The sequence below is a fragment of the Gouania willdenowi genome, chromosome 15, assembly GCF_900634775.1.
Source record: "Gouania willdenowi chromosome 15, fGouWil2.1, whole genome shotgun sequence".
NCBI lineage: Eukaryota > Metazoa > Chordata > Actinopteri > Blenniiformes > Gobiesocidae > Gouania > Gouania willdenowi.
In genome coordinates, this window is record NC_041058.1 from 14,449,287 (window position 1) to 14,474,049 (window position 24,763).

The following is a 24,763-nucleotide window of genomic DNA, read 5'->3' on the forward strand; positions in this document are numbered from 1 at the left end:
CTTACCAGTGAGCTTTTATATATATAGATTTATTTATTTAGCTATTCTTGTTTAAATCACACTTACATGTAACTTAGAAATGACAATACATATATATAAACACTTAAAATGTAAAGTGTTTTTTGTGTTTAATACATACTTGCCAACCCTCCCGATTTTCTCCTGATTTCTGCCCGACATTGTCCGGGCGGACCATCCTTCACTGAGCGTCGTTTCCAGCCGGACAATAATAACGATTACACCGCATAAGAAGAGGAAGAAGACTCTTCTTCCTCTTCTTATGCGGTGTAATTATATTATTGTAATAATAATATTGTTGTAATAATAATAACGATTACACCGCATAAGAAGAGGTGTAATCGTTATTATTGTCCGGCCGGAAACGACGCTCAGTGAAGGATGGTCCGCCCGGACAATGTCAGTGAGGAAATCGGGAGAAAATCAAATCCAACCATGTGTAGGGAAGTGTTTCTGTTATGGTTATAGCCGTTGTTGACGGGGTGAAATAATACAACTGTTTTTCTTTTTAGAATTAACTTTTAACATCTGTGTGTGAATTATACTCCATTTACTTTTTCCAGATTGACAGATTGTGTGGCTGGTGAGTGAGACTGTGAACTGAAAAGCAATGAAGGTATTTCTTCACAATGTGTACCACATTGAAGGGAGAAGCAGCCAGTAAAGTCAGACACATTGACAGGTAAGATATGATGTGTTTTGGTTTTATTTTAATTTTCTAAGGTAAATGCATTACATCCATCACAGCACTTTTCAGTTAGGTTCTTTTTGTGTGTCATGTAGCATCCGACTTGCTCTTTCTTCAGATTTTAGAAGCAAATCATCATAAAAACACACAAACTTCCCCGCACACAGGCATCAAGCAACAGCGATGGAGCAACACATCATATTATGTCTTAACAGTGTTTTGGTCAGTGTAGTTTTGCTGGAGCAGATATTTAATCTAAACCTCTTATTTATAGTCAAAACATGCTCATGGATACGTGCATCTACCACGCCATGTCCATTGTAATCTGGCGGGCGGCTCTCAAGACAGCCAGCATATTTACTTTATCTCCAAACTCCTTCTCACGATGCTCCAGTAGAATCCCCTGGTGGAATAAAAACATCACCCGTCACAAACCATAACAAACAAGCAATGATACGGATGTATTTTTACTAGGGCTGAACGATTAATTGCATTTGCGATATTATCGCGATATCATAAAACGCATTTTTTGTCCTGTCTTGTACTGTCCTGTTGAGTTCAGAGAGTGTTCAGGAAGTGCAGTCCACATGTTTACATGTTTCACAAAATGTGAAGTTAGCTGGATAAGCTGAAGAGATAAAGCCACAGAAGTGTTTGCTTTATTGTTGTAATCTGTGTTATTAAATGTATATTTTATATTTATTTAAAGTTTAAATAAATCTGAAATTGTTTATTCTGAAACAGATCGATTTATTGCTTGTGTTCATTGAAAAAGACATGACAAGCGGCCCTTGAAAAAATAATCGCATATTAAATCGCAATCGCCATTAGATTATTTTACAAAATCGTTCAGCCCTAATTATTACTATGTTTTTTGTAGCGTACCTGATCTCCAGGTCCAATGACGAATAACCCACCTAGCACAAGTCCTTCCCCTCTCCAGTTTCCTCTGAAGCCCTTCCGATAGGCCCTCCAGAGGTTCCTCCACACCCCCACACGCAGAAACATGGAGAAAAACATCCACCTCTCTTGGGGGCCGTAGAAATTTCTCTGCGTAGGACCAAAGTAGCTTATCGGCTTAAATGTATAAACCCTAATTTTAATACCATGACATTCTGAATGTTTAAAGAGAAGCACTGTGCTTAAATCAAACCTGATGATCCACATAGACTTTCCCAGAGAAGTACTTCTTGAAGAGGTCCAGCTCCTTGCCAATGTTTTCTTTCACCACTACAATTAGTGGGACTTCAATGTCCTGTAGCTGGGACTTGAGAGAGGACAGCTCAGCAGCCTCCTGCAGATTGAGGATACATAGAAATACACATAATCAATGGAAACTGGCTGTCCTAATTCATGCACACATGGTGGCACACCTCATACCTCTCTGCACAGCAATCATCCAGGTCTTCGTACAACCATGACCACGGCACCCGTCTTCTCCCACAGAGATTTAGCCTTTGGTTTCTCATGGACTGAAAGCAACCACACAATTTAAAAAACGAAGAAGTTAACAGCAATTGTTTAAATTTAGTACAGTTTAAATAAGTACTGTTTTGATCATTTCATACATTTTATGATACAATGCTATATATTTTTTTAAATCTAAAAGTATTTTTTTCTAATTTAATAGGATTAGTGTGTTTCAATCATTCTTTCATATTCCACTGTTTAAAAAAGGGAATGTAGAAAGACACTTTCTCAGACAAACATTATAATATACTAATTATTACACCTGATACCAATCCATTTAAATGAACTAAAAAAAAAACCACACAAATAAACAAACCGCTAGCCCTCTGTGTTTTTAAACTCACTCTGTGGAATGACTCATTATTTAATAATCACTGAAAGAACAATAATGATAAAATAAAACACTTTTCAGTGTATATTCAGTATATCAGGGAACCATGTTGGTCTTAGTTATAAGTTGTAATAAAAATACTAAATTGAGCTGTATGTGGACCAGATAATGACACCTCATATTTATAAAAAATTAGTGTTAATATTAGTATCGATTAAAAAAACAAATCCTCGATGAACCCAATTCCTCAGTTTGAAAATGGAACATCTATAGGTGTGAGGTATTCAGGTCTTTTATCAGAAGCACATTCAAGTCTAGTTGTATTTAGGAATTGCAGTTGTCTGAGTTTTCCTCTTTCCATCCAGATATAATTTCCTTCTTCAGTAACAGCAGGTCAAACACAAATTGTACATTTTCATATAATTATAGGTAATCCGACTGAGGTGGTCAGAAAGTCTTCAGATCAGTTGATCTGAATTTGTGGGTTCTCTTTCTTTACTCACCTCCGCCTGTGGTCTTCAGCTCTGTGTCCTCCAGCAACTTTAGGTCAGCCCATACTGGTTTGGTCTGAAACCAGTCTGTGATGCTGCTGATGAGCTCTGCAAAAAACAGGCTGACCATCTTCAGGGCTGCAGTCGCAGTCACCATGATCCCAAACAGGGTCCTCAGCCCTTCACCATAAAAAAAATGTGCAGATTACAGTCGAATCAATGATGTTGCTTGAAGAGCCTTGATCATTCTATCACTAAATAAGTCCATCAATCTGCAGTCTATCTATCTTTGATGCAAAAACAACATATCACAATAACTGTGTTTTTTTGTGATACATTGAAATGATTAGGTTTAAATTGGACAATTGTTCAGCCAGTTTCCTTCTGTGTAAATGTAAAATAGTGCTACTTACCAGACTGTGCTGTGCTGTGCTGTGCTGTGCTGTGCTGTGCTGTGCTGTGCTGTGCTGTTGGTGTTGTGCAGGAATCAGATGTTTTCAAGTAGCCCCTTAAGCCTTCTCAGCTCAGATCAGACCAATCACAGTGGAAGCCTCTCTTATATGGGAAGCAAACATAACAAGAATTCCTCAAAGTCTTAGTACCAGGGACAGCCTGGTGCACATTGGGTCTGTTCATCAAACAGCACAACCAATCTATGAACACGTCTGCGTTAGTGCTCACCGTATACATACATCATCCTACATTAACTGGAGTAGAAAGTCAAAGCTTCACTATTTTGGTTTACCAAAGATACAGCTCATATTTGTAGATTTTTGCCTTTTTATTTTGGCAAAAGTGGGATATATTCTATCTAAGCCAGAGGAAGAAAAGCTGAAAATATGATGTGCACACTTAAACTGGGATAAAAATGCAGGAAGGCATTTGAAATTAAAAAAAAAAAAATGGAAAATGAGAAAAAAGTGACAAACACCCCAAATTGGAGGTAAGGCTATAGTAAGGCATAAAAATTGAAAAATTATGGAATTTTTTTTTTTTTTAGATAAGGCCATTCACAAGACCCTCAAAACTAGTGCAAATATGATGTGCACCCTTAAACTGGGCTGAAAATGCAGGAAAGCATTAAAAAAATAAATAAAAGTGGAAAATGAGAAAAAAGTGACAAACCCCAAATCGGAGGTAAGGCATAAAAATTGAAAAATTATGGAATTTTTTTTTTTTTAGATAAGGGTATCACAAGACCCTTAAAACTAGTGCAAATAAGATGTGCACACTTAAACTGGGATATAAATGCAGGAAGGCATTTAAAATGAAAAAAACAGTGAAAAATGAAAAAAAAGTGACGAACACCCAAAATCGGAGGTAAGGCTATAGTAAGGCATAAAAATTGAAAAGTTATGGAATTTTTTTTTAGATAAGGCCATCACAAGACCCTTAAAACTAGTGCTTTTTAAAGCAGGACTGACCCCTTCTGGTTTGTGCTGTTCAATTTAAAGATGATGAGTCAAGCTTTTTTTTCCCCTTCACTTTATGAAAGTAGTCTTTTGGGGAAAATCTTATTTTTAACAAAATACTGTTGTGGAAAAGCTTCTCTTTGACTCTTTGCATTTAACAACAATATTTCATTGCCATATTAAAATTCAAATTTGCAATAATCAATTATTAATTTGATCCAAATAATGTAATGTGATATCTGAATGTATTTGTATGAGAACAGTTTTTTTGTTATTTACTTGTTTTTTGTTGTTGACTTAAGCTCTTTAACCTAGTTTTTTTTTCCTCATTCTTTTATTCCCTTTACCATACCATTTAATAGCTTTAATTTAATACATGTCACATCTACAAAACTATTAGTACAAAATTAATGTAATTACTATTTGTCATTTTAAAACATGATGGCAGGTTTTCAAGGAACAATTATACAGCTTTTTTCCAATGGTCAACATGTATGAAAAACATCCTTTCTGTGTTTTAATGCTATTTTAACAAACCTCCAGTAGAATAGCTTTATAGTGGCGTTTGTTGATTAAAAAAAAGAGACTAATCAATGGCGAAGATGATGTGTAAGCGTTTATCTGTATACGTAGCCAAAACACTCAACATGTGTTAATTTGTGTTTTAGTGACGTAATAACCAACAGCATTATATAACCAATAACTTTGAAAAGCAACAGATGGGAAACACATACAAGATTTATCAATGGGGGACGATAACTGCTAATTGATGACTATGATGGTCTGTGGTGTGTGTGTGAAAAGATATGAAAAAGTGTGTGAAAGAGAGATTTTTAAAGTAAATATATTGGAGGTGTTTTTCAATCTACTGTGAGCATGTCTGTTAATGATTACATGGCTGCTCCGTTTGTATATGATTACTCAAAGCTTCACTAGTTGGAATAGGTTCATATCCACTTCTTTCTCTTTCGCCATCTCTCTGTTTTTGGAATTGACGCTAAAAGTGAGGGCTGAACATGTTGTTATTGAGAGCTTGTCAGTAATTCGGATGACTGATTAATTATTTGAACAATGTGTATTTTGGGGCTCAGTTGGTAGAGGGGTTGTTTTCTGTTTGATCCCAGTGCAATACATGCCTATGTGTTGAAGTGTCCTTGGGCAAGACACTGAACCCCAAGTTGCTGCCAATGGTTGATTAGTGCCTTGATGGCAGCTCGGTCCCATTGGTGTGTGAATGTGTGAATAAAGTGATATTGTGAAGTGCTTTGGGACTACCTCAGTGGTTATAAAGCGATATATAAAGCAAGTTCATTTATTTTATACAGTGAGTTGCCTGCATTTTTTAATGTGGTTGTTGACCACATTGATCATTATATTACTACAGCCTGTTGGTGTGTAGGACTGATTATTGTCCAAATGTTTTTGATTCATCATTGAGGATATACCTTGATGTTAAAATATGCCTAAGTGCATATATCTCAGTAGTATTTATACTAATGACTTGGTAAACAGTGGATGTATTCAGATAGTTATTAAATACACTCAATTATATTAAAGCCAATGTTTTGTCCTTGTAGAATATTTTAGGCTTAAATTGAACTGTTTTGGAAAAACCTCGTGTAATCGACCAGTCAAATAGTTGATAAGGAAATTTCAGTGTCGTAGAATAATAGTCAGTTAACTTGGCAACATCCCTAGTGTCATCGGGGGAAGTGTGATGCTTGAGTGCGATAGTGGTGATATTTCAGTCATTAGTGGCATCAAGGCAGAGAAATGTGCTGAGTGTCCAAAATGGGCTGGAATAGAGACAGGATGACGCTCCCCATTCACTGCTTCGCCTTTTCAATGGTTTTGTCTGCCTTGGGCTATGCTACCCAAGATACGGCCAGCAACCCAACAATTGGCCTGCTGCATGGTCAATTTAGGCCATGGAAATAGTTTTCTAGGTTGAAAAACTCACAGTAAAGAGTCTATAGATGTACATCATAAAGAACAATACTGGTCATTTGATGTATGGATATTTTATCAACATGTTGATTGCCTTAAAACATCCACTAAGTTCTGTGAGTGACAGGTTGATAGAGGGCCAGTGTCGTAGAAAATTATCTAATAATGTTTAATGATACATTTATATTTGTCGTGTGTATGATTAAGGGGATAATTTGCTTTTTAACTCTGTGCCTGTTTTCTCTTCTTCTTCTTCTTGGGGGTAGCCATTCTCCTTCACACATCTTATCTTATACATATCAAAAGACTCAAAACACACACACACACACACACACACACACACACACACACACACGCACACACACACGCACACAGGGATGGCCTGTATCTCCTTTTGCCCCTTGTGTTTTAATGCAAACAGTTCCTTTTGGTGGAGGGGGGAAGGGGAGGGGGAGACTGCAGGAATATCATTGCTTCAGGGTTTTTCTCTCTCTCTTGCTGTGAACTTCGAAGCTGGTGGTCGCTCTCTTGTCCTCTCAGTAAATGATCTTGCTCGGGACGGGGGGCCAAACATTCTTCTCAAACAATTGAATTCGTTTATTTTAGTTGTAGAATAAATCCATTTTTATTAATTCATCAACTCATGTCTGTTTCATTGATTTCACAGTTCAGCGGAGAACACCATTAGAGGTAACACTAAATCTACCATTACACCAGGCATTAGTTAACGTGTCGAACTCTCACTAAGGCCATTCAAAAAGCTGTCTGTGGGACCAAAAGTACAGCAGTGAAGGATGTTTTCTTGGTAAACAGGTTAACTATTAGACCTATTGAACATTACCCTTTCTTTGTTTTAGTAGCCATTGTGACGGTCAAAGGGTTGACCTTTTATTTTGAAAGAACTTTCTTCTAATTGTTTCCTTGTTCCTTCTTTGCAGGAGTTGGGTGGGGTTTTGGGTAATCACGTCCACCTGTGGCTCTTTAAAAGGGCCTAATTGAGACTTGCTCTGCCTGCTCCACTCCTGCCCTGGCCATCCATGCTTTTGTTAGTTTAGTTGACTTTGCTACACATCCACGTTATTTTTGTTTAATAATATATTGCTAAACCCTGTGCTTTGGTGTGGTCTCCCTTCTTTGTTGCTACTTTTCAAGCCAGAGTAGTAACAAGTGGGGGCTTGTCTGGTTTTTGGGTAAGTTTGTCTTCCAAAATAACCTAATTACCTATACAGTGTATAATTAAAATATTTTGTTTATTAAAAAAAATATAGATATATATAAATAAATAATAATAATGTTTTTTTTTGGAGAGATCACATGTTTTGGTAAAGTTTGGTCATCCTCTTGCATGTTTTGATTGACTGGCTCTCCCAGTGTAGAATAGGGGTGTTCAGCTTGGTTTTTTCAACCACTCCTACGGGCACCCATTTATTATTTTAGTTTGTTTTTTTTGGGGCGAATCCTGGGCGGAGTGTATACTCTGGCAGGGGCTTCACGCCTCAAGCCTGGCAAGTCCCAGAAGACAGACTAGGTTAAGATCCTTGGTAGGTAGGACGCTGGGAGTGTTCAGGGTTTGTAGTTTGCAGAGGATTGGACTTATTGGTTTGGGGTTTGTTTGACAGGGTATTTGTGAGTTTGGGAAGCTTGGGGTGGCCATGGGTTGGAGCAGACTTTGTGGCATGCCTCTGAGTTTTAGGTTTGTGACTTTCAGTATTTTGAGGCATCAAGCTTGAGTTAAATTACACTCAGAGATTTTAGCTCTGTACTGGTTTTTTTTTTTTTTTTTTTTGGTGTTTCCACTATGGCTTTAGTTGAAAGTTTTGCTCAATTGCCATCAGAAGAGCTGTTAAACAGTTATTCGAGGGAACAACTGTTACAGTTAGTCGAACATTATGGCATTGATATTGGGAATAGGAAGTTAAAAGATGAAATTAAATTGTGTATAAGAGCTGTTTTGGTGCATAAGGGGGTTTTGCCAGGGAAAAGTATGGTGACGGTAAATGAAGCTGATTCTTTGAGTTTTGAACAAAAAAGGGAGTTACTTATGTTAGAAATGGAGAAAGAAAAGATGGCCATTGAGCAGATGAAGATTACACTCGAGAGAGAAAGGGTTCAGTTGGAGCAGGATAGGTTAAAAATGGTTGGTTTTGATAGTTCTAGTCTAAGAAGGGAGTCAGATTTGATATCTAATTTGCGTCTTGTTCCAAGGTTTGATGAGAGTGATCCAGATACATTTTTTTCACTTTTTGAGAGAGTAGCTAACGCTAGAGGTTGGCCGGAGACTGAACGAGTTGTTATGTTGCAGTCGGTTTTTACAGGGAAAGCTCAAGCTGCTTACTCTGCCCTAAATGAACGTGACAGCCAGAGGTATGCAACTGTCAAAGAAGCTGTATTAAGGGCCTATGAGTTGGTTCCAGAGGCCTATAGGCAGCGGTTCAGGTCATGGAGGAAGGCTGAGAAGCAGTCCCATATTGAGTTTGCCAAGGATTTGTGTAAACTTTTCAGTCGGTGGTGCTCTGCTTTGGATGTTACAACATATGAGGAGCTTAGTGACCTGATTATATTTGAACAGTTTGTTGACTGTGTTCCACCAGAAGTTGCAACTTACATCAGAGAACGAGGGAGAGTTACAGTTTCTGAGGCAGCTATCATAGCTGATGAATATGTTTTGGCACACAATGGGAAAAGTAGTAGAAATTATCCCACAGATGTGTTCCCTACTAAGCCTGTAACTCATTCAAAGTTTACAAGGTTTGAGTCGTCTAGACCGTGTCACTTTTCAAAATCACGAGGTTCTGATCAACTGTGCAACTATTGCCATGAAAGGGGTCACTGGAAAGCTGAATGTCCTGTGTTAAGATGCAAATCAATTCTTATCTCTCAACAGGAATTGGTGGCTGAACAAAGAGCTGATGCATCCTTGAGTGAAATGTTTGATCAAGTGCAGCCTGCTCAAGAAGCAAGAAGTTCAGCATTTGGGTATTTTCTAAAGAATGAGGTGCTGGTTAGAAAATATATTCCTCAAGGAATTGACTTGTTGGGGATTCCAGTTTTTCAAATTGTTGTGCCAACTAAATTCAGAGATAAAGTGTTATCATGCTCTCATGACCGCACGGGGCATTTGGGAGTTAAGAAAACCTACAATCATGTTCTCCGTTATTTCTTTTGGCCTCGTCTAAAGCGTGACATTGCAGCCTATATTAAAACCTGTCATACATGTCAAATTACAGGGAAACCAAATCAGTCGATTAGACCCGCACCACTTCATCCAATATCTGCAGTTGAAAGTCCTTTTGAACACTTGATAATTGACTGTGTTGGGCCTTTGCCTAAATCGAAATCTGGTTCTCAGTATTTGTTAACTGTAATGTGTTTGGTTACTCGGTATCCAGCTGTGTATGCACTACGTAATATAACTGCTAAGTCTGTTGTTAAAGCACTATCACAGTTCATGGCTATATTTGGTATACCAAAAATTATCCAAAGTGATCAGGGATCAAATTTCTCATCACACCTGTTTGCCCAAATTCTAAAACAGCTTAACATAAAGCACAATCAGGCCTCAGCATATCATGCCCAGAGCCAAGGAGCTTTAGAGAGATTCCACCAAACTCTAAAATCACTATTGCGCTCCTATTGCACAGAGTTAAGCAAAGATTGGGAAGAGGGTTTGCCATGGTTGCTTTTAGCAGCAAGAGAGGTTTGCCAAGAGAGTACTGGTTTCAGTCCGAATTACTTAGTCTTTGGCCATAAAGTCCGAGGTCCATTGGCTGTACTTCATGATAGTTGGGCCACAGATGAACCTCCAGCTAATTTATTGGACTACGTTAATGGTTTTCGCCATCGCCTTTACACAGCAGGACAGTTGGCTAAACAGAAATTGGCTAATGCACAGAACAAAATGAAAATCTGGTATGACAGACGTTCTGAGAAGCGACAATTTAGTGAAGGGGATCAGGTTTTGGCTTTGTTGCCAATTTTGGGGTCACCATTTCAAGCAAAGTTTCATGGCCCTTACACTGTGGTGAAGCAGCTTTCAGAACTTAATTATCTAATTGAAACTCCCGACAGAAAAAAAAGACAGCAGCTTTGCCACATTAATCTTCTAAAACCCTATTATATGAGAGAGTCTTTGCATGTTGAGTCTACGACTCTTTTTTCCAATGGTCAACATGTATGAAAAACATCCTTTCTGTGTTTTAATGCTATTTTAACAAACTTCCAGTAGAATAGCTTTATAGTGGCGTTTGTTGATAAAAAAAAAAGAGACTAATCAATGGCGAAGATGACGTGTAAGCGTTTATCTGTATACGTAGCCAAAACACTCAACATGTGTTAATTTGTGTTTTAGTGACGTAATAACCAACAGCATTATATAACCAATAACTTTGAAAAGCAACAGATGGGAAACACATACAAGATTTATCAATGGGGGACGATAACTGCTAATTTGTTGTGTGTGTGTGTGTGTGTGTGTGTGTGTGTGTGTGTGTGTGTGTGTGTGTGTGTGTGTGTGTGTGTGTGTGTGTGTGTGTGTGTGTGTGTGTGTGTGTGTGTGTGTGTGTGTGTGTGTGTGTGTGTGTGTGTGTGTGTGTGTGTGTGTGTGTGTGTGTGTGTGTGTGTGTGTGTGTGTGTAAAGATATGAAAAAGTGTGTGAAAGAGAGATTTTTAAAGTAAATATATTGGAGGTGTTTTTCAATCTTCTGTGAGCATGTCTGTTAATGATTACATGGCTGCTCCGTTTGTATATGATTACTCAAAGCTTCACTAGTTGGAATAGGTTCATATCCACTTCTTTCTCTTTCGCCATCTCTCTGTTTTTGGAATTGACGCTAAAAGTGAGGGCTGAACATGCTGTTATTGAGAGCTTGTCAGTAATTCGGATGACTGATGAATTATTTGAACAATGTGTATTTTGGGGCTCAGTTGGTAGAGGGGTTGTTTTCTGTTTGATCCCAGTGCAATACATGCCTATGTGTTGAAGTGTCCTTGGGCAAGACACTGAACCCCAAGTTGCTGCCAATGGTTGATTAGTGCCTTGATGGCAGCTCGGTCCCATTGGTGTGTGAATGTGTGAATAAAGTGATATTGTGAAGTGCTTTGGGACTACCTCAGTGGTTATAAAGCGATATATAAAGCAAGTTCATTTATTTTATACAGTGAGTTGCCTGCATTTTTTAATGTGGTTGTTGACCACATTGATCATTATATTACTACAGTCTGTTGGTGTGTAGGACTGATTATTGTCCAAATGTTTTTGATTCATCATTGAGGATATACCTTGATGTTAAAATATGCCTAAGTGCATATATCTCAGTAGTATTTATACTAATGACTTGGTAAACAGTGGATGTATTCAGATAGTTATTAAATACACTCAATTATATTAAAGCCAATGTTTTGTCCTTGTAGAATATTTTAGGCTTAAATTGAACTGTTTTGGAAAAACCTCGTGTAATCGACCAGTCAAATAGTTGATAAGGAAATTTCAGTGTCGTAGAATAATAGTCAGTTAACTTGGCAACATCCCTAGTGTCATCGGGGGAAGTGTGATGCTTGAGTGCGATAGTGGTGATATTTCAGTCATTAGTGGCATCAAGGCAGAGAAATGTGCTGAGTGTCCAAAATGGGCTGGAATAGAGACAGGATGACGCTCCCCATTCACTGCTTCGCCTTTTCAATGGTTTTGTCTGCCTTGGGCTGTGCTACCCAAGATACGGCCAGCAACCCAACAATTGGCCTGCTGCATGGTCAATTTAGGCCATGGAAATAGTTTTCTAGGTTGAAAAACTCACAGTAAAGAGTCTATAGATGTACATCATAAAGAACAATACTGGTCATTTGATGTATGGATATTTTATCAACATGTTGATTGCCTTAAAACATCCACTAAGTTCTGTGAGTGACAGGTTGATAGAGGGCCAGTGTCGTAGAAAATTATCTAATAATGTTTAATGATACATTTATATTTGTCGTGTGTATGATTAAGGGGATAATTTGCTTTTTAACTCTGTGCCTGTTTTCTCTTTTTCTTCTTGGGGGTAGCCATTCTCCTTCACACATCTTATCTTATACATATCAAAAGACTCAAAACACACACACACAACCGCACACACACAACCACACACAACCACACACACAACCGCACACACACACACAACCGCACACACACACACACACACAACCACACACACACACAACCACACACACACGCACACAGGGATGGCCTGTATCTCCTTTTGCCCCTTGTGTTTTAATGCAAACAGTTCCTTTTGGTGGAGGGGGGAAGGGGAGGGGGAGACTGCAGGAATATCATTGCTTCAGGGTTTTTCTCTCTCTCTTGCTGTGAACTTCGAAGCTGGTGGTCGCTCTCTTGTCCTCTCAGTAAATGATCTTGCTCGGGACGGGGGGCCAAACATTCTTCTCAAACAATTGAATTCGTTTATTTTAGTTGTAGAATAAATCCATTTTTATTAATTCATCAACTCATGTCTGTTTCATTGATTTCACAGTTCAGCGGAGAACACCATTAGAGGTAACACTAAATCTACCATTACACCAGGCATTAGTTAACGTGTCGAACTCTCACTAAGGCCATTCAAAAAGCTGTCTGTGGGACCAAAAGTACAGCAGTGAAGGATGTTTTCTTGGTAAACAGGTTAACTATTAGACCTATTGAACATTACCCTTTCATTGTTTTAGTAGCCATTGTGACGGTCAAAGGGTTGACCTTTTATTTTGAAAGAACTTTCTTCTAATTGTTTCCTTGTTCCTTCTTTGCAGGAGTTGGGTGGGGTTTTGGGTAATCACGTCCACCTGTGGCTCTTTAAAAGGGCCTGATTGAGACTTGCTCTGCCTGCTCCACTCCTGCCCTGGCCATCCATGCTTTTGTTAGTTTAGTTGACTTTGCTACACATCCACGTTACTTTTGTTTAATAATATATTGCTAAACCCTGTGCTTTGGTGTGGTCTCCCTTCTTTGTTGCTACTTTTCAAGCCAGAGTAGTAACAAGTGGGGGCTTGTCTGGTTTTTGGGTAAGTTTGTCTTCCAAAATAACCTGATTACCTATACAGTGTATAATTAAAATATTTTGTTTATTAAAAAAAATATAGATATATATAAATAAATAATAATAATGTTTTTTTTTGGAGAGATCGCATGTTTTGGTAAAGTTTGGTCATCCTCTTGCATGTTTTGATTGACTGGCTCTCCCAGTGTAGAATAGGGGTGTTCAGCTTGGTTTTTTCAACCACTCCTACGGGCACCCATTTATTATTTTAGTTTGTTTTTTTTGGGGCGAATCCTGGGCGGAGTGTATACTCTGGCAGGGGCTTCACGCCTCAAGCCTGGCAAGTCCCAGAAGACAGACTAGGTTAAGATCCTTGGTAGGTAGGACGCTGGGAGTGTTCAGGGTTTGTAGTTTGCAGAGGATTGGACTTATTGGTTTGGGGTTTGTTTGACAGGGTATTTGTGAGTTTGGGAAGCTTGGGGTGGCCATGGGTTGGAGCAGACTTTGTGGCATGCCTCTGAGTTTTAGGTTTGTGACTTTCAGTATTTTGAGGCATCAAGCTTGAGTTAAATTACACTCAGAGATTTTAGCTCTGTACTGGTTTTTTTTTTTTTTTTTTTTTTTTTTTTTTTTTTTTTTTGGTAATTATATGGTAATGATCTACTGATTTTGGGATCATCGTTCTTGTAAATATTCAACCATGACTGTGTGAGGGACAGGAATTCTCCCAAGTTAGAGAAAAAAAAATTGGTGGATGTTTTACAGAATCTTAAACAAGCATTACATAACATTGACCAAAGCTACTAACAGACGACAAGAAAGATCTAACATTAACCTGAGTGCAGAGATAGAAAAGACTAAAGGGAAACAAAGATAACACACAGGATGTCTAAAACTAAAAACCAAAGGAAAAACAAAACACTCGGTGTTTAAATGACTGAATCAAAATCAAACAGTGGGGGGCGCTAGTGGGCCAGCAATGGAGTAGGTCGTGTCTGTGGAGCCTCCCGCTAATCAATGCTAAAAGTGTCACAAACTATTATTTCTTCGACCTACATGCGTATATCATTTACATCAGAAGGAAGTTAAGAGTGTAGGGTGACGCTTTGCCCACAAATTTCTGTTCGACATGGCGTCTAGCTTACGAAAATACAAATACTCCGGAGCTAACGCTAAGCTAACCAGGCCGAAAGCCACCGCAGCTAACCCAGAGGAGGCAGCTAGCCTGACTGAAGCCGAGGAACAAAGCACCGACGAGGAGCAGAATATCATCGCAGACTTGAAATCTCAAGTTATTCTGTCTATCAAAGAAGACATCTCATCTGTGATAAAAGAAGAACTCAGGAGAGCGCTCGCGGAGGACTTCGGCGCCATTAAGACTGAATTGCAATCAGTAAGGGACGAAATCACTAGCTGCAGGGAAGCTACATGCAAACAGGTGGATGAGGTGAAAGCCACGGTGAAGGACATTGAAAGCGGCCTCTCCACCTGGAGTGATGAAGTAGTGACTCTGCAATCTACGGTATCTGAGCTCAAAAAAGAGCTGATCGATTTGAGAGCAAAGTGTGAGGATACGGAAAGCAGAATGCGGAGGTCCAACATACGCATAAGCGGAGTCGAGGAAGGCCCAGATACCAGTACCACCGCGGCTGTGTCAAAACTATTGAGAGAGGTCCTTAAAATGAGCAAGGAAGTCATGATTGATCGCTCGCATAGAAGCCTTGTTCCTAAACGCCCAGGAGGGAAGCCGCGAGCCATCATAGCGAAGCTTCATTATGACCAGGACTGCGTTGAGGTGCTCCGCCGTGCCCGTACCCTGGGTCCGCTCAAATTGAATGGTCAGCCCATCGCCATCTTCCCCGACTTCACCCCGACCGTCGCACGGGCTCGTGCCGCCTTCACGGAAGCCCGGAGACTTCTCCGTGATCAACCAGGGGTCCGGTACGGCATCGTTTTCCCAGCGCGACTCCGCATTACGCACAATGGAGTGGAAAAGGAGTTTGTGGACGCCACAGCTGCCGTGACAGGCTCCGAACGTGACGCTGGGGACCAGTGGTCCATAAGAGGATTTCACCAGCCCATGTTTGTGTATTCTGAATTCTGACCAATCGAGGTAATATTCTCAACTTTTTCTGCAAAGTGGACATTGATTTTCATCATATTTCTGGACCATAAAGTGACATTTTGCTATTCCTAATGTGTTATATTTGTTCTCACTCTTACAGTTAACAGTAGGTGATTTATATTTAGCGGGAGCCTGCTCCGTTCTGGTTTATGGCACCAAACAAGCACTATATGTGTGGATTTATGTGGAAGAGGTTCTGTGGTCATCACGTTCAGGATGACAGAGTTGTACTAAATGTACGAGGGTTGGGAATTTGCCAGACAGGTTTATTTTCAGTTAATGTAGTTTTTCTTAAACTTATGTTTTTTTTTTTTTTTTTATACCATGTTTTACAATTTTCATTTCTTATTGTTGAATAACTTTCTCACTTTGCAGTATACGGTGAATGGCTGGTTCGAACAGTGGCTGTAATGTTAATTTTGTGAGCTGGGATGTCGAATCAATGAACCATCCAGTGAAACGTAACAAAGTTCTTGCTCATTTACATAAACTCAAGGTTGACATAGCTTTCCTTCAGCCAAGATGCAACTCTTTTCAGTTTTTTTATTTATTGAAGGCATAAATGTATACAATCAGAAAACTTTTTTTTAGCAAAACAGATTTTACAACATAAAACCTCTTAAATTAAAGGAATTAAATTAAAATCCTCCACAACCCAGAGTTAGAACAGAATACAAAAAGGCAGCTGTGAGGCAGCAGGCTACAGTGTGGACTCGTCTTATTGGTTGCTTAGATCGATCGTAGGTTCATTGTCCCCAATGGTTTGTGTCCCAATGTCTCTCAGTCCTCCTCCCATGGACACCATCACCATGGAGACTCTGGATATGCCGGCAAACTCAAAGGCAAACGTCCCATAAAACAGCATGACTGTGACACAGAACACCCACTCAAAGATGGCAGAGGCGTGCTGTAGGGTGAAGCTCTCCAGGGTGCCGCTTTTTTTTTTTTTTTTTTTTTTTAAAGGATTTTTTTGGCTCTAGTGGCCTTTATATGACAGTTGCTTGACAGGAAAGGGGTCAGAGAGAGTAGGGAATGACACGCAGGAAAGGGTCCCAGGCCGGGAATCGAACCTGGACCCGCTGCGGGTGAGGAACTATAGCCTCTGTACATGGGGCGGGCGCTCAACCCAGTCATAATAAACACAGAGGCCCATTGTGTTTATATAATCTATAAGTCAGAAGAAGGAGGAACTTTTTACTATCTAGGAGAAAATTAAGAGTTATCATCATCTGATGATTCCTCTTACTAAGGGTGTCAGAAAAATGGATTCGGTGATATATCGCAATATTTTACCACACAATTATCGTGTCAATTCAAAAAAATGTTGAAATCGATTTTTTTAAATCATGTTTTTTACCAAAAAAAAAAATAAATGTAATGGCACTAACATATGCATAGCATGTAAACTCCCAGTCACTGTGTGAATGAACCACATCAGACCTTGTTAAACTACGTCACTCCTCAATGCATTTTAGCTTAAAAGATTTTCATAAAACATACTTAGCACTTTTATAGATGTATGTGGTTGTATGACAGTTTGATAAACATCCTACTTGTTTTTGATACTGGTGCTTGAATTACAGTTAGTTAGCATTTACTTGTTTTTGCAAGTTTAAAAAAAATAAATAAATAGTATTTCATACCATTTTGTACTTGTAAAGGTGAAATTTGTAATTATTGACATCAATATATATTGTATTGTTTAGTATTGGGATATATCGTATCGTGACATGCAAATCGTATCGTAAGATCCATTGTGGTAGCACACCCCTACCTCTTACTGTACGTTGTATTTTTATTTACCAGCTTTTATAGATTGTCTCGTCTTAACAAACCTTACCTAGAGCTGGGCGATATATCGAATATACTCGATATATCGCAGCTTGTAGTCTGTGCGGTGTTGAAAATGACCATACCGTTAAACTCGCGGACTTTTTTTTTTTTTTTTTTTTTTTGAAATGTCATCTTAATGACAACATGCACAAAAGGGCACTATTTGTTTTAAAATATTGTAGTGGCGTTATGTACAAAAAGTGCACTTTAATTTTGTGTTTTGAAATGCCATGTGAGTTGCATCCTGCACTATTGTCTTGTTTTGAAATGTCTCTGTGACAATTTTGCACAGAACGTGCACTTTCTGTTGACAATTTTATGTTTGAGCCACTCACTGTTTAATAAATACAGTTATGTCAACTTTGACTTAGTTGTGATATCCCCTTTTTTGCATGAAAGTTTAAAATTGGCATATATTAATGCAGTATGATCAAGAATGTTTTAATGTAGACATATAGAATCATCATACTGGTGTGATTTTGTGCATCAAAGTGTTAATTCAAGGGTAATGCAAAATATCGAGATATATATCGTGTATCGTGACACGGCCTAAAAATATCGCGGTATTTATAAAAGGCCATATCGCCCAGCCCTAACCTTACCACTACAACTTGTTAATTCTACACTTGTTTGCCAGCTACTCACTGATCAGTCACAGAACAACGAGCATGAGCAGTTCTCAATTTCCCAAAATGAGAAAAAGAATTAGAGAAATAGTGAACATCCAACTGTTATTGTCTGCCTGCTACTCAATGGTTAAAGTCAAAGCAGGTCCACCAGTCAATAGTTGCATGTTTTTTTTAATACAGTCTCGGCAAAAGCCAAGCGTGGTTTGAAAATATTCAAACTATTCACAGATTTTCAGGGCCAACCAATATTTTAATGTTGATACTTTGCAGTCTGAACAGAGCGTAATACTCTCTTATCCATGCAAAGTATCTTTTCATTGTCTTGAATATCGGTAAAATATTTGTCATGCAGCTACATGACTGAGTGCGACATTGAATAAAGGAAGCAAAGATGGCTACATGTAACATTCATCTACTCGAAGCCTCGAAGACTGACATCTGTCAACAGCTGGAAAGGATACTGAGCACCAGAGCCACGAAGGCCAGCAGGGCCATGCAGAGCCGGAGGTGGGCCATGTTGTACTGGCAAGTCGGTATTTTAATTGAACACTTTAATTTATCTTCCACATGCTAATGTATTCTGTAAATATCTAAATTATTAATGTCTCTGCGTGTTTTGTTCCCACAGACAAGATTTGTGACCAGATCAGTGATGCTGTGTTGGACGCTCACCTAAAGCAGGATCCTGATGCCAAAGTGGCCTGTGGTGAGCCAATGGGAATCCACATGAAATCATTCCATCTTAACATGAAGGAAGAGGGACAGAAGAGCTAATTCATGTCTTAAACTGTCTCAAGTTGTCTCCCACATTTTAAACTTGTGCTTTAAGTCATACGACGAGCAGGCAAGAGAAGCAGCTATTTGAATGACATTTGGCCCAACTTTTGTTAAATCTCGATTCAATCGTCATATCTGATAAGAGGCTCGGGTATGTTTTTGTAAACAGAGACAGTGTGTAAGACCGGCATGGTGTTGCTTTGTGGAGAAATCACGTCCCGTGCTAACGTGGACTACCAGAGGGTGGTGAGGGACACCATTAAACACATCGGCTATGACAACTCCGACAAAGGTAAGAATACAACTTCTAAAGGTGACGTAAATCAAGCTAGCACACACTATTTCTACTCAGCTCTCGCTCCTTTGTTGCCTGTCTTCAGGTTTTGACTATAAGACGTGTAACGTGCTGGTGGCTCTAGAGCAGCAGAGTCCAGACATCGCCCAGGGTGTCCACATTGACAGGACGGAGGAGGACATCGGAGCTGGAGATCAGGTTCATCTCTGCTCTACCTCGTGTCAATAGTGCTTCCTGTACAGGTTCACAGACATTTGACTAACACACGTGTCAAACTCAAGGCCCGGGGGCCAAATACAGCCCCCTTAGAGCATCAAATTCGTCCCGCTCGAGAAAGTAAAAATGATAGAAAAAACATGAAACATTTTGTAAATTACCGACTAATTCAGCTGTAGATATTTAAGCCCCTTCAAATACAAACATTCAATTCAATTCCACAATATCTGCAGAGCTCAGTTTTCCAGTTCTTATATCACACGACGGCAGTCATTTTCAATCTCAAATTGTTGAAAGAACTCTCAGTTTTTCCAAAATCTGGCAAATTTTCCTCAAATTATTCCACGAAAATTCCCAAAGTGGAGACTGATATAAAAACAAACGTTATAATTTATATGAGGAAATGCAAACCAGGGGACATTAATGTTGAGTTTGCTCTTTTTCCACCTAAAATCTGTATCCGTATTTAGCCCCTGAACTAAAATGAGTTTGACACCCCTGGGCTAACATATAGAGACAGACAGACCTGGTGTGTCACACCCATTCACGCCGAGAGCCAATTTATGGGCTCCAATCAACCTAGCGTGTATGTTTTTGGGCTGTGGGGGATCAGTCGGCAGAGAACCCAAAGAAAACCCCTGTAAATAAAAAATGCAGGCTCTGTCAAACACAGGGTGTCGTCTAACTTTGTATCTCCTCTGCAGGGTTTGATGTTCGGCTACGCCACAGATGAGACGGAGGAGTGCATGCCTCTCACCATCATGTTAGCTCACAAACTCAACTCAAAGATGGCTGAGCTCAGGTGCGACGGACACATCCACTGGCTGCGTCCTGATTCAAAAACACAGGTGATCCAGAAAGGATAATCAGGGTTTTTGGTTCGCGCTCTCCAGATGTCAGCACCAAAATCCCAACATTTGAGACAACTGTGAACGTGTTTTTAAGGAACGAATTTTTTTATAAAAATAAAAACAAAACAATGATAACAATTGAAAAACAAAATAAAAATACATAAGATCTGTAGCAATGGAACCGGGGTGTTCCTTTTTCTATTCCCTTTCTTTCTTTTAGTCTCTTTTACACTTGTAATAATTCCTCCGATGTATCTCTTAGACAAAATCAGACCTAATCAGGATGCCTGTTTGTTTCACTCAGAGACAGTAAAATGCAAATATTATATTTAATCTTCTTGCAAAAGAGAATAAATGGCATGCTTCTGCCTTCAGGTGACGGTTCACTACGAACAGAAGGACGGAGCCGTGATCCCCAAAAGGGTTCACACCATCGTGATCTCAGTCCAACACGATGACTTCATCTCTCTGGAGGAGCAGCAGAGGGTCCTGAAGGAGAAGGTACAGCTTCACTAACAGCCTTAACCAAACTCTGAGCAATGCAAAGCCTCAACTGTTTTCATCAGGTCATCAAAGCTGTGGTTCCGGCCAAATATTTGGACGACAAAACCGTCTACCATCTCCAACCAAGTGGTCGCTTTGTTATTTGAGGACCACAGGTGAAAACTCATTTTAAAAAGATATTTAGCAGCAAATATTTTGGAAGGAAATTCTAAAATATAATTATTTTGTATTTCACTCAACAGGGCGATGCTGGTGTGACTGGTAGGAAGATCATTGTAGACACCTACGGAGGATGGGGAGCTCATGGAGGCGGAGCTTTCTCCGGTAAAGACTTTTCAAAAGTGGATCGATCTGCTGCGTACGCTGCTCGCTGGGTGGCCAAGTCTCTGGTTAAAGCCAAACTGTGCAGGAGAGTTCTGGTCCAGGTGAGCTAACCCAGGTTCCCCCAAACAGGTCCTGGTTAAAGTTCACATTCATGTATTCCACTGGGTACATGTGTTACAGGTGTCCTATGCTATCGGCGTGGCCCACCCTCTGTCTATCTCCTTGTTTACCTACGGGTCCTCACAGAAAACAGAGTCCGAACTGCTCCACATTGTCAACAAGAACTTTGATCTGAGGCCGGGAGTCATCGTCAGGTCAAACACTTTAATATGAAGCGATGCATCATTCTGGCTGCTTGGTTTTACTCCAAAAGTAATATGAAATAGCTTTTAATGATTCATAGAAAACAACTAGTCTGGGACACTCGGATGGACTGATCAATGGTTCATGGCTCAACTTTTCTGGGACACTCGTGTGGTCTATCCTTCTATCCTATTCTGTTTCTGTTCACTAACCCCAACCAGTCGAAGCGGATGGCTGCCACCTCTGAAACTGGTTCCGCTGGAGATTTCTTCTTCCCACTGTCACTAAATACTTGTTCGTTTGGATCTTGTTGGGTTCTTTCTTTCTTACTATGGACTTTATATTTTGCGCTATATAAATAAAGTAGAATTGAACTAGAAATGACATTAATGACAGCAATGGATGAATGTGATGTTGATAAATACGTACACAGAGAGCTTTACCTGAGGGTGTTTCATTGTTAGCAGATCGTAGACTGAGACTTTGATTTAGTGTCATGGATTGATTCTGCCTCTCCCAGTTTATTTACAGTGCAAAGCAGAGTACACCCAGGAGAGGGTGCCAGTCGTTCACAAGTCAAACACACAGTCCTCATCAATTATAGACTCACTGAACCAAAACTGCATTATCAACACACAGCTCATGCTATGCTATTCCTATGTTTACATTTTTGTTCTATCATTAACTGTTTTCCTAATAGTTTGGGACGTTTTTACGATACAAATACATCAACTATGCTGAAATGTGTGGTTTGTCTGGATAAACACAGCGTCCCTTTATGCCACATGTGTCAAACTCAAGGCCTGGGGGCCAATTCCGGCCCTTTAGAGCATCCAATTTGGCCCGCAGGAGAAAGTCAAAATGGAAGAAAAATATTGAACTAATTTGGTTGTATATATCGCAGTCCTTCAAAATACACATTTTCAATTAAACTTTACACTATTTGCCAGCACTCAGTTTCCCCATGTTTATATTATATGTTGGAAATCATTTTTAAAAACAATGTGTTAAAATAACTCTACACTATTCCACAAAATTTCCACAAATTAATCACAAAATCAATTAAATTAGGCAAAGATCCTGACCTCTCACTTATTTCTTGGATATTATCAGTGCCTTTATACTTTAAAGGCAGAAGTGCAAAGTAGGGCATATTATTGTTGAAATTTCTTGTTTTCCTGCCTATAATCTGCAGCCCACTTGAGATCAAAATGGTCCGTATTTGGCCCCTAAACTAAAATGATCTGCTTTAATGCGGATATCAAATCCTACACGTTCTTAATACAGTACATGAAACAAGTCTCATGTTGAATTGATGTCTTGATTGCTTTCCCCTCACAGGGAGCTGAATCTGAAGAGGCCTATCTACCAGCAGACCGCCTCTTATGGACACTTTGGCCGACCAGAGTTTTCCTGGGAACAGCCTAAGAAACTTGTCTTCTGAATACTCAACAAGATGCCTCTGCAACAACTGCCTGCTTCATCAACTGATGACCTTTTTTTTAAAGTTACGGAGAGATAAGACATCTTTAAGTGAGTCTCAGAGTGACGAGTAGTGGGACATTCTTTTGGTGAGAAGGGAGTCAGTGTCAAAGACATCTGAGAAACAGGTCTTAACTTTCCAGCACATAAACACTCATATTGTTTTTTTTAAACTTAGGTACAATCATTTCAGCCACAAACATTTGAGAATAAAGGCATCCTGTAGATCTGTGTGCAACACCACACCACAGTGACCTGTTTGTTGTACCTTAACCTCAGTGTGTTTTTATTTTTATTTAGTTTTTTCTTTAAAGGTGCTAATGACAACCAGTCTAAAACAGCTCAGGAAATGACCTTAGATCTTTGTATGGAGCAAAATGTTATTTTGTAGGGTGTGTGTGTGTGTGTGCCACAGGAAGCTGTTTGTACTGTTTGTAGAGACGGGTCATTAGGATGCAGTGGGATGTTAATGTGTGATTGTTCACCTGCTGGTTTGTTTTTTCCAACCTTTCTCATTTTTCTACCTGTAGGCCTTCTGCTGTGCATGTTTGAGAGTAATTTAGTCTTAATTTGGACTTAATTGTTCATCTCTGCTTTTCTTTGCCATAGATAACCCACCACAGTCTTTTGTGGACCACTAAAGTCTTAACGATTTGGCATTGTTTAAAACCAGTGCTGCCCTACGTTGATGTTTTTTTTTGGTCTGCCCCTTTCTTGCAAGTTCATGCTCAATGTGAAATTTAAGTTCATAGAATTTTTGTTTGTCAGCTTGCACCACAAATCTGTGAAACCAAACAATGTAAATAAACCATTTTCAAAAAATCAATCTCTTTGCTGCGACATCAAGCCAAGATGCAACTCTTGTCAGTTTTTTTATTTATTGAAGGCATAAATGTATACAATCAGAAGACTTTTTTCAGCAAAATAGATTTTACAACATAAAACCTCTTTGGTTTTCATTGACAAAAGGATATATTTATATAAGGCACAGGGAGAGTTTGTTGTTCGGCTCAGGGTGGGAGGAGGTTTACACGTTTAAATTATATGGTAATGATCTACTGATTTTGGGATCATCGTTCTTGTAAATATTCAACCATGACTGTGTGAGGGACAGGAATTCTCCCAAGTTAGAGAAAAAAAAATTGGTGGATGTTTTACAGAATCTTAAACAAGCATTACATAACATTGACCAAAGCTACTAACAGACGACAAGAAAGATCTAACATTAACCTGAGTGCAGAGATAGAAAAGACTAAAGGGAAACAAAGATAACACACAGGATGTCTAAAACTAAAAACCAAAGGAAAAACAAAACACTCGGTGTTTAAATGACTGAATCAAAATCAAACAGTGGGGGGCGCTAGTGGGCCAGCAATGGAGTAGGTCGTGTCTGTGGAGCCTCCCGCTAATCAATGCTAAAAATGTCACAAACTATTATTTCTTCGACCTACATGCGTATATCATTTACATCAGAAGGAAGTTAAGAGTGTAGGGTGACGCTTTGCCCACAAATTTCTGTTCGACATGGCGTCTAGCTTACGAAAATACAAATACTCCGGAGCTAACGCTAAGCTAACCAGGCCGAAAGCCACCGCAGCTAACCCAGAGGAGGCAGCTAGCCTGACTGAAGCCGAGGAACAAAGCACCGACGAGGAGCAGAATATCATCGCAGACTTGAAATCTCAAGTTATTCTGTCTATCAAAGAAGACATCTCATCTGTGATAAAAGAAGAACTCAGGAGAGCGCTCGCGGAGGACTTCGGCGCCATTAAGACTGAATTGCAATCAGTAAGGGACGAAATCACTAGCTGCAGGGAAGCTACATGCAAACAGGTGGATGAGGTGAAAGCCACGGTGAAGGACATTGAAAGCGGCCTCTCCACCTGGAGTGATGAAGTAGTGACTCTGCAATCTACGGTATCTGAGCTCAAAAAAGAGCTGATCGATTTGAGAGCAAAGTGTGAGGATACGGAAAGCAGAATGCGGAGGTCCAACATACGCATAAGCGGAGTCGAGGAAGGCCCAGATACCAGTACCACCGCGGCTGTGTCAAAACTATT

At 39.5% G+C, this 24,763-nt stretch overlaps 2 pseudogenes; one reads left to right on the forward strand and one right to left on the reverse strand.

The window, feature by feature from the left end:
* Positions 1 to 399: 399 nt before the first annotated feature.
* LOC114476502 (S-adenosylmethionine synthase-like) lies at positions 400 to 23,529 on the forward strand (annotated as a pseudogene).
* On the reverse strand, positions 934 to 3,468 carry LOC114476506 (peroxiredoxin-like 2A; annotated as a pseudogene).
* Positions 23,530 to 24,763: the final 1,234 nt, after the last annotated feature.